Here is an 11591-nt window from a genome sequence, read left to right as displayed (position 1 = left end):
GACAGTAAAGGTTTTTCTTTGAGTGTTCACAACCTGTCAGAGATACTCGGGTGTAACAGGAGAAGATATGGACCCTAATGGCATCGGCACACAAGAGGAAGCAAAAACAGAAAACTCAGAACCTTTTAAAATATGGGTGGCGTGTGCGGGGAAAAAAAAAAAAAAGTGAGAAGGGAATCAGGAATAAATAAGAAGTGAAGGAGCAACCAGAACCCAAGACAGGACATCAAAAGAGGAGAGAGGGAGAAGCACAAAGACAAAAGTGAGGGTGAAGTGCAGGAGAGGACGGGAGAGTGGAAGGCATTCCCGCCGGTGCTAACATGCTGAGGCTTAGCAGGGGCGCACACACGCACACACACACACAAACACAGACACACAAAGCCGTTCCTCCTAATGAGTGAAAACCCTCTGAGCAGAAAAACTGTGATGTCTCTGGTGGCAGGTTGCAAAAAGCTTTCTCTCCACTGCTGTCTCACCCCTTGCTCTCCTTTGCTGCCTTCCTAACTCCTTCAACCCCCCTTTTCCTTTTCTCTGCAGCAGTGCACACCATGAGTTCCCATCCATCCATCCATCCATCCATCCATCCATCCATCCATCCTCCGGCGCACATATCCATCTCCCCCTCTAATCAGCTTTTGCATCCGTTTAGCCCTCCTCCACATTTCCATCTAAATATCCATTAGAGTTGTCAAAATAACTGGATATGCCAATGCCACTCCAGTGCTGTTGGGCAAGATTGAATTCAATATTGGTATTCATAAACAGTCAAGACTTCCTCTAAGTGTGTTCTGCAAGCTAAAATGTTATTCAGCGTCACTCTTTGGGGGGGGGGCTAAATTGGAAGAGTGGCGGAGTGAGGGGGAAAATGGGGAAGAGGAGAGGGAGGGGAAAAAGAGAGAGAAGAAGTCAGAGGAGGAAAAGGAGATTTGGAAGAAGCAGAGCTGCAAGCTGCATCCCAACTCCATACATACTAATCCAAAGCAGGTTTTACAGAAAGTATGTAAAGTGTTCAACAATGGAAAGTGACTTAATTAAGTGCACAATGCACAAAGGAACTGGAGGGGCTGGTGAACATCGCAGCTGGTGGTGAGACGGCTTGAGAATGAGCGCCTAAAGCAGTGTTGAAAAAAAAAAAAAAGGCTCTAAATCCTGAGGAAAAAGAGGAAAAACTCTTTTTGCTTCACCTTGGTGAAGTTTGATTGCCAGTAGTGTGGAATTGATATAATAATGTAGCAGTCAGTGCATGGTACAAAATTCTGAGATTGAAGACTCACACAGTTGGAGACATGTTGACAGCTAACTGTGTCTTGAACTGGATCCCAGTCCACCTACACTGGAGCACAGCCGTTGTCAGGAGCCAAATATTAATGGCTTTTAGAGAAAATAAGATGGACTCCAATATGACACCAAAACACCTACGGAGGCAGCCAGGGTCCATGTCGACAATGGTGCTGTATTTTAGCTAAATTAGGAGCTATTATACTGCAGGATCTGTATTTTAAACTCATTGCATTTCCATTATTTAGCCCTATCCCTCATTTTCCACCCTCAGGACATAGTTACCAGGGATGGGGTTGAAATGGAACAATCATCATATGTCATCAGTGGTCGCTGATGGCGTTTGCGTAAACAGATGCAGCCAGACGTCACCATCATGTGTCGTCAGCTGTGATGATTTCTGTTGCATAACCTTGTGAAGTCTACCTTAGATAAGCATCAATAATGATGATAAAGTGAAAGAGGACAAGAGTGGACACCGGAAAAATGTTTATTTCTAATCCAGTATTTATGTATTTCTTTAACTTTGTGACATTCTACAAAAAATGATTTAGACGTGGCAGTGAAACACTGGTGTGCTGTTGAAGAAACATCAGTGTGTGGTGACTCTGACCTGTTAAAATGGGAATAAAAAGCACGAGGTTCTGCGACACTCTGATCACACAGCGGTGCGTTCTGAGTGTAAGAGTGACGCCAACGGAGAACAGTACCAACTCTGTTCATTCATCAACCTCTCCTCCCCTGCTCATTCTCACCTCCCTGTGTCCGCGGTGACACCTGAGAGAAGAAAAAAAAAAAAAAAGAAAAACGAACAAATCTGAGATGACTGGCAAATCCCCTGACAAAGAGAGAAAGGGAGGGAAACAGTGAGTGCTTGGAATAAAGTGAGTCTCTGCAGGCTAACCCACTCAGTACGCCGGTAAAATCCCCCATTTTTACCTGTATTCATAAGTAATGCCTCTCTAATAATATATTACAATGCAGCCTCGGTTTCCGTGCACCGTGTCATGCTGGGTTGGGATGGTGACACACTCGCACTCTGAAAATCTCCAAAAAAACAAATCACCAAAACACAGAAAAAAAGCAAAAAGTACTCGGTGTGGCTCTGAATTGAAAGTTACAAATGTAGCCTCTCTTTCAATTTTTCAGATGGCATGAATTGTATTTTTAGGGAGCGTACACTTCTCATATGTAGAATGCTGTCTCATTTCAGGACTTTTCACTTAAGTGCATTTCAGAGTTTTCTGTGCCGGCTGGACCTCGGCGGCCCACAGGGAGGTTAAAAGCGTCAGTCGAGTAGCTCACAGTTCAGCCCGTGTTCGGCTTCGTTCACTCTGCTGCTGTTCGTTATCTGGGGACAACAGGAAACAATTACAGTGGCTAGGTGAATCTTCTAAAAACAGAAAAAAATATTTTTTCAAAAGACGTTTAGATTTACCCTCAAAATTTATCACTTGGCTTCTGCCCTTTTTGTTTTCCTGTGCTCACCTACGCCAGGTGGGACAGGCAGGTGTTGCACTTGACAGTGTTTAAAAATTTAAACGATGCTCGGGGCTTATAAAATGAATTTAGGGGAAAAAGAACAGTAAAAAGGTGTCTGTAAACCATTTGTGCATTTCAATAAGTTCCCATATACACAGAGGAGCAAACGGATGTCTCAGCCTGAAGCTTTAATTTCAAAGCTTGTCACTGAGAAATGATTTGTAACGTGCTGACAAAACAAGTGCAAAGAGTGCAGCTGTAAGGTTCACAGTCCCACAGCTCATTACATTTTCAGCAGTGCAAACTAAAGCCTTTCAGTCACTGATTTCAATCACTTCATGTGTTCTGCTTATATCACTATATTACCCTTAATTCTGTGACATCAGTCAGCAGCCAGCTTGTTGTCATAAATGATGAGCTTTGTATTTTTCGAGTTATACGATTTGCAAACCTGCTGCAGGCTGTCGACAGTCAAACTCTGCTGAAGAAAGTTTGAGGGACCTGCATCACAAAACTCTGCTTCTCTTCAATTTCCACAAACAAGAAAGCAAAACTTCATCTCCTCTCGGTTAGACTGGTTGGTTTATTGGTCAACTGGCTGTTGAGTAACTGGATTGTCAAATATGCTGGATTTCAAATGTGGCCTTAAAAACTGTGATGCTCTTTTTCACCTGTTAGCATCAGTTTTGCACACAAAGGGCCAGTTAGACTTTAAAAATAAAGCTTGCAGAGCCACAGTTCAAGTACTGGTTTGATTAGGTTTAGACACCAAAATTACTTAGATGGGTTTAGGTAAAGATTGTACTTTGATTATGGTTATATTAACCCAGTGCCTCACTTTTGGTCACAAAGGAACACAAACCCTAGTCTCTGCTCCTGTGACCCGCCTCGACTTGGGATTTTCTTGTTTTATACTGCTGCACTTGAGGGGCACTTCAATATATGATGCTAGAGGGGAACCTACAACATCTGCTACTACTGTATTTGACAAGTTTGGAGTTAGAACCTACTGGTTTTGTAATCTATCCAGACTTAATCCAAATAGTTTGTTAAAATGCTTTATTTTGATATCTTAGCAGCCTCAAATCTGTTTTTCCACTGCAGTGATTTTGCGTTGGGATCTGAGTGTTTCAGGTGAACTGAAACCCTAACCCTGAACACATCCAGTGTGAATCTGCTGCTCTGCTATGGTGCACTTCTCGTGCATCACACCTGAGCGACTCTCACATAACCTCATGAGATCGGCAAAACATGTTTGAGATGATTTCCTTGCGGACGGTATGGCAACAGGCTAATCTATGGAAGATTGAATGTGTCAGAATCCACTGGTCCACTGGTCTACATCCTCGAGCTTCTGACCTGTGGTATATTCCACTTGTCCTTTGTTACCGTCACACTCTCACTGTGGGTGAGCTGGAATCTTGTGCATAAAATGCATTAAAGCAGATCTGCACACAGTGTTGCCTGCTCAATTAATAATGATGTCATTCGGACCTATCCACAGAACGTGATCGTAATGGACCTGAGTGATGAACCACTCCCATTGTCACTCTAAGCCTGTTTCATGAAGTCTGGAAGGAAAGAAGGGATGGAGCAAACCAGGCGGGGAAAAGTGATTGAGTGAGAGAAGAAACGGAGGTAAGAGGCAAAGAATGGTGGAGCGGGAGAGGTGAGACACTGAGGAAGAGCATGTTTATATTGCTGAGAGGAGAAAGGGATATTAGATACAAATTATTCATGTGCTCACGCCACTCCACACCTCATGAGGAGGGTCCGTTCGTACCTTAAAGACAACATCAAGGCAGAAACCGAGAAAAAAAAAAAGATGTGAGGTGAGCAGAATGGTCTTCAACCGAGGCACAGTCATCACACGTTACGGCATCTGACATTACATTTGAGGCACATTACTGTTGCAGAGATGAAGTGCAATAAAAAAATAAAAAAAAGGCAAAATGTATACAAAGCACAAGTGATCATTTCACGGTTGTCTGAACAATCTGCCACGGTGATAAAAGTCGCACTGATACTGTCCTCGAGGAGACAATGAGAGCCGCAGAGACACAGAGCTGCCGGCTGAGTGAAACCTACGTTATGTCTTCGCTAAGTGCTTGTCTTTTAGCGAGTAATAAAAGCCAGCCTATAGCGCTGCACTGTCTATCAGCGCACTTCATTACTTTCCGTCTGAGTTGCTTTTCATCAAAACATTAGCGGCGTACTGGAAGGAATCCTAAAAATAACACAATTATGCGGGCACAGCGGGACTGGCTCTGGGTTCTGACACCTGGATTAGGAAATAATACAGAATCTGGGAACTCACACATACATGAATGTGTTATAGTGATCTGTTGTCTCTCCTCGATATAGCAAAGAACTGTGCAGAACATTCAAGGAAGCTTCTCACACGTCTTAGGTGGCCATACTACCTGACAACATTAAAGTAATCCTATCACTCATGAATTAGTTATGAACAAGTAATTAAGAGTTATTTGTGTTTTGTTACATGAGAATATATTGTATATTGTAACACATATTCACACCCAAACAACAGTGGGGGTCGAGACCTTCACCGCACGGTTGTAGTCTGGTTAGGTTTAGGAGAAAAATGTGGTTTGGTTAAAAGGAAGTAAAGAAAAATAAACACATCATCGTTGACTTCTGGTTTCACCGTTGCCATTAATGTTGGTGTATCTGTAAATGCAGGAAAAGACAAAATCATGTGACCTTTGTTTTCATGCCAACACAATAAACACAGTTTGGTTTGGTGAAAAAAAAATGTACTTGGTTACATTTGGGAAAAGTAGATGGGGCTGCGCTTTGGGGCTACAGTAAATATGTTACTTATGTGAGTCCTACATAAGCTGGTGATGCCAGATTGCGTATTTTCAGAACAGGGGGTTGTGGGAAAATGGGATTTGGGTCTAATGGGATGTTTTTTTTGGGCTTTTGCTTTTTGGGGGGGTGTCAGGATAGTGGGCCACAGGTCTGTGTGTTTGATGAAGATTTTATCAGAGTCTCCTACTAACTGTTTTATTCAGCCTGATGAAACAGACCAAACAGCCAAACAGATACCGGATCTCAATCTGGGAGACCAGGCTCATCACTGTGCTCTGTCACTATGAGTTCAGCCATCACATGTGATGGCTGAGAGGAAGATTTTGTCGCCTGGTGAACTGAGAGATCGGCCTTTAGACTGAGCTCCCTCTTCACCATAACAACCATGTACAAAGGCCCCAACACTGTCAAAGGTGCAACAATCCCCCTGTCGGTCTCCCGCTCCCTCTCACCCTCGCTCATAACCAAGACACCAAGATCTCAAAAATTAATTTCAGGCTATCCAACATTTACAGGAGGGTACTGCGGTCTAAGACTCGAGGGGTCTGAGTCTTATGCTGTTTAATTCACATTTCATTGCAAAACCACAAACCAGTGCATGTAGGAGGTTGTGGTCTGATGAAGATAGTGGAACAACTCATCACACAATCTCTAACCGCTGCTGAATCTGAGACAGTGCAGTCGAATTCACACTTTCACACTCAAATCTTAGGTACGCTTGTGAAAAGAGCTTTATATATTGTCATACATATCAGGTTGTTGCTTTTCTTTACTGTCAACACAAGAAACCGTAAAAGTTGTATACAGTTATAAAAGTGACGTAGTAATATTTACATTCATTAATCGGTAAATGGACTACCGTGAAATACTGCGATCCACACTCACACACAATGGCAAAAGAGCCGCCATGAAACATCAGTTGTTGCTTTTCTCCATTCTTTGTGGAGGCAACAGTTAAAGCTACATTAAATAACATTATAAGAGCTATAATGTATATTTATTTATGTAACAGTATGGATATGTTTATGCACTGCTTTAACCTTCACAAACAGCAGAAAGCGCTTCACAATATATCAATCACCCGTTCACACACAACACAATGGAGCTGCCATGCGAGGCATCGGCCTGCCCGTCAGGCGCAACTGGCGTTCCTTGTCTTCCCCAAGGACGCCTCAGAACATGTTCAGGAGGAGGTGGGCGGTCGAAAACAGCCAACCCAGGGATTGATGGAGCCAGTGTACCATCTGAACCACAGCCTGCTTAAAACATCCTGTTCTGAACGGTACACAACCTCTGAATTACAGCGCAAAATTCTGTTTTAACTTAAATATTTTTTTTTTTTAATTAAAAATGTTTGATGTTGTTGGACAGAACCTGAAAATTAAGAATACTATTGCCGATAAATGCTGCATTGCTGTTGTTTCCCAAATGGAAATAAAGAGTGAAAAACCTACAAACTCTATAAAGTCCCTGCATATTATCTGAGCTAAATGTGTTGGGATTAAAAGAGAGGCGAACACAAGCCTTGTTGACGGACATGAAACTGAAACCAACATTTACATCCGAGAAACAGAGAGGCGGAGAGATGGATGGACAGAGACGGATGGGAAACCTAAGTTAAGTTGGCGCTGAAGGGCAAATGCAGCAGGCAGCTGATCAATGGGAGATGACTAATAACGCCTCTGATTGCACGCAGCACATCAGTGTGTGTTTGCGTGCTTCCGTCCGCTTGTGTTACCGAACACGATGCCGCCCGGCCCGCCAGCGAGCACGCGGCAATGTTGCTCACAGTCCAAGCGATGTCTCATTGTGTTGTGTGCAATCGAGATTGTGTTTTGATGTGTGTGTGTGTGTGTTTGTGTGTGTGTTTGTGTGTGTGTGTAATGTAACCTGACACAACCGTGCAGCTCTCATTAATGAAGAGTGAGTAGCTGCTTCTGGAGGACGCTGACCACAAACTCCATGAGGGGAAACACACCAAACTCCCTCCTCACACACACAGCATACAAATACAGTGTACACACACGATAGTTGTGTCTCTCATAAACACACACACACACGGAGAGAGAGAGAGAGAGAGAGAGAGAGAGAGAAGAAGCGCTCCAGTGGTCCCTGCAGCTTGAGAGTCAGTTGAATAATTCAACACAATTAATGCTGGCTAAGTCTCTCTCTCTCTCTCTCTCTCATTCATTTTTCTGTGTGTATTCATACTTACTCTCTTGTTTTCAATCACTCTCTCCTCCAGTCGTGCTGCTACGGCGACGCCGTCCTACAAGTTTGGATTCTCCGGACGTATCGCCACAATAAATGTGGGCAATGTGCTGTCAGTGCTTCTCTGTAAACCACAGATATGTTGCAACTTTGAGGTTCTTTAGATGAAAATTTCCAATTTCATCTTGTGACAATGCTGTGCTTCCGATTTAGGTAAGGGTTACATTTATTTATTTATTTATTTATTTAAAATCCTTTCCACAAACACAAATTCAGGTCATAAACATATGAAGTGAATGAGATAAGACAGGTTTTTATAGAACACCATATGTATCCTGCCTACAATCTGTTAATGTTTGCTTTTAAAAATTAATGAAAATTAATTGCAGAAATCGCCATCCAACCAATTTGTCAGTGATATTGCAAACACGTATCATCAAAATAATGAAACAACAATTAATTGGCATATCCGTATATTTTATATAAATTAAGAAAGACCCTGTAGAAATTCAGAGAATGAAACTTCATTCTCGGAAAAATTAAACAAAATCAAGATGACTCAGAACCGAAGATGTCACTAAAGTAAGAGATATTATCTTGTGGATTACATCAAATTGTCTGCAGTCATAAGAAAGCAATAGCAAAAACTGACAATGCAGATTTATGCATCTTTAATGACGGTCATTCCATTTGTGCCATTAGGCTTTAGAAAATGATAAAAAAAATAACCGGGAGCGTTCAGCAGAAACCCTCAGACCTGTAAACCACTTCTTTTTCATCTCTGAGTGGTGTGACTGATGCGGAGCTCTATTTTTTGAAAAAGTTCTTCAGAGGCTTGACTTGGTTCAGGGGTCATGAATTGCATTTTGTACAGGTGAGAGTAAAGGCCAGCTGTCAGACTAAAATCCCAAATTGGAGATACAAGTGAACTGTGGATAACGCCCGGCATCGGATCTGTGTTTATTCGTTTTGACTCACCTTCATCTTCCATCTCTTCCTCTCTCTCTCTCTCTCTCTCTGCGTCTCTGTATCTGTGGCAGCCTGAAAGGTCGAACTTTGCCAGACTGTAGCGGCTGGCTGACCGGCTGAAACGTAATCAAGCGTGCCACACTATTTCCCCAAACTGAGACACACACACACACACACACAAACAGGTCCAGCTAAGCTATTTCCTGGTGTTGACACTTCGTCATTTGTTATACAGACATCGCTTCTCCTTCACCGGCTGGACCATGGCCAAACTTTGTTTTGTTGTGTCTGCTAGCTAAACAGCAAAAGTGACAGGGGGGGAAGAGAAAATAGCCAGAATGGACTGGTTGGAAGGATCTCAGTGATTATTTCATGGCTAAATCTGCAGCTAATTTGAAGTCAAGGTGCGACCCTGTTTGTGTTTGTGCTTAATTTTAGTCAGGTTTAACAATTGCCAGTCACATACAAAAAACAAAAAACAAAAAAACAATTCAGCTGCTAAAGGAACTCATTGTCCTTTTTTCACTTGATGAGATTAAATGAGAGCAAATTAATTCAGGAATATTTTGGACTACTGGGAGGTGATCTGGACCAGCAACTGAATGAAATCTTGCTTCCTACCTTGTCAAAAACAAGTCTTACAGTAAAAATAATTCAGTTTTGGTGACTCGGCTCAGTTGGAGAAGCCTGGTTAGAGATACACCTGTTAGCTGTTTCAAAAGAAAGAATGAAAGCATTGAAACTTGCTTTTTACTGACTTCAGATCAGAGAGGTGCCTCTGAATCGGAATATATGTGTGCATTCGATGCAATGGTTATTAAAATTGTCATGCATTCATCCTCTGACAATCTGTATTGAGGAAATGTTTTGAAGATTTGAAAGCATTTCAAGATTTCACAAAATATTGAGGATATATCGAGATTCACTCAAAAATTTTGGTCTAAATCACTGAAGGACCAGGTTCAGCCAGTTTGATCTTATCTCTCTTATTGTGCAACTGTGATACAATGGATGACTTGAAGAGAAAGATGTGAAGATGGAGGGATGGATGAAGGTAGATAATTTGAAAAACAGGAAAGTAAATGCTGTGGGTGTTGATGTCACCACAAGAAATAATAAATATATAATAAATATAATCTTGACAGCAAACCACACATACATTAAATTCTACATGTGTCATAGGCTACGAGCCATAATGACATGTCTTCAATATATGACATATAATATTTACATCACGTGTCTATGACCTGATTTTGTTGGGGAGGTGAAGGTGAGTTGGAGTTAAGCGAGAATGCTGCCAAGCCACTGACCGCAGTTCAAGACTGCATTTCAATATCTGTAAGCTTGATACCAACAGATATTTTTAAGTTCATCAGGACAATTTCCTGCCATGTTGGTTACCACTCCAACATGAGATCTCATAACATACCCTGATAACGTTTTTGCTTACCAAACTAGAAAATGTACGCCACTACATCGATCTATTCCCAACACTAACTGATTAATAAAAAAAATGAACATAACACCTACAGAAATGTTAAGTTAAAACTTATCTGTGGTTTTCAGAGATGTGCATTGCCAGTATTGATTCTGGTGATTGGGTGTTTTATGTACAAAATGACAAGATGAGAGAGAAAGTGAAGAAGAACTTGAGTTTTTTTATGTAGGAGAAAGATAGAAAAGTAGATGAGAATCGGCTTGATAGCCGCTTCAGCCCTTTTCAACCAAAGATAAAGAGACAGTAAGGGTGGGGAGAAAATGAAGGTAAGATGAGAGGCAAGGAGATAAAATTGGATTTAAGAGAGAAAAGAAGGAAAGAGAGAAAGATGAGTGGACAAGTGATGCATGGCGAGGGGGCTGGAAAAGGCGAGGGTGAGGGATAGGGAGAGAGGGGTGGATGGGGTAAACGAGGGAGGGAGAGGATGGAGGACTGTATGGCAGAAGAGACACAGTCCATCATGCACTCCTGTCTCGCTGTGAAAAGAGGAAGGACAAAGTTTAACCAGGATTTATCGCCTGTGTCTAGTCACTGGAATAAGGCTTGGGATATAGATCATTATGGAGGACACAAATAGACTTGCATGCACCTGAGCTGGGGTCAGTTCACTTTCTTTTCAGAACATCCCACCACTGGCGATGGTTAAACTGTGTGAGGAGGGGAGGATGATAGATGACTTGACAATCACACTTTGTGTTGCTGTAAAGACATAATTTGAGAGCACAATCATCCTTCTAACGCTGAGCCAGGACGATGTTTATTCGAATCTTATCGTCTCATTTTATCTCCAAAAATGTCCCTAGATTCTACTCAAGGCAGCTTCACTCGGAATCAGAATCAGGAATGTATTTCAGTCGCCAGAATAATTGTTGGCAATGTGTGTCTGCAGACAATGGATATGTTGAGACTTTACATGCCTCCATGTTAACTCGAAGGTTCCCGTGAAGGTTCACCTCAAACATGGCTGGAAAAATCAAACATCAGTTTGTTGTCATGACACGGATTGAAACTGCACCCAGGCCTCCTTAAAATGTCCAGTGTTGTCGCACTTACAAGTGAGTAAACTGCCTTTACTCAAGCTGAATCTGTTTTTATTTGGAATAATCCAATCTGGTTTTCCCAGAATTTCTACCTGGTGCTTATGTTTGTTCTTGTACATCACCAAAATGGTGCTCAATATCTCAAAGACTGAGTTTAAATGGGGAAAAAAAAATCAAACACTACAAAAAAAGTGAAGAAAATGTGCAATGCTTCTCCAGAAGAGGCTTTCAAATCTTTGTAATATTGAGGATATTGACTGAAAGACGTCAGATATTGCGTA

General features: G+C 41.9%; 1 long non-coding RNA gene across 1 annotated transcript; it reads right to left on the bottom strand.

Moving 5' to 3' along the window:
- Positions 1-2249: 2249 nt before the first annotated feature.
- On the bottom strand, positions 2250-8911 carry LOC119033574. Its single transcript, XR_005079302.1, has 3 exons — positions 8782-8911; positions 7808-7927; positions 2250-2629 (listed from the first exon to the last, which is right to left on the bottom strand). It is a non-coding gene; the product is annotated as an uncharacterized LOC119033574 (long non-coding RNA).
- Positions 8912-11591: the final 2680 nt, after the last annotated feature.

This window comes from Acanthopagrus latus, chromosome 15 (genome assembly GCF_904848185.1).
Source record: "Acanthopagrus latus isolate v.2019 chromosome 15, fAcaLat1.1, whole genome shotgun sequence".
Classification (NCBI taxonomy): Eukaryota; Metazoa; Chordata; class Actinopteri; order Spariformes; family Sparidae; genus Acanthopagrus; species Acanthopagrus latus.
The sequence above is the reverse complement of the archived record's forward strand: the minus strand, read 5'-3'. Positions and strand labels throughout refer to the sequence as shown.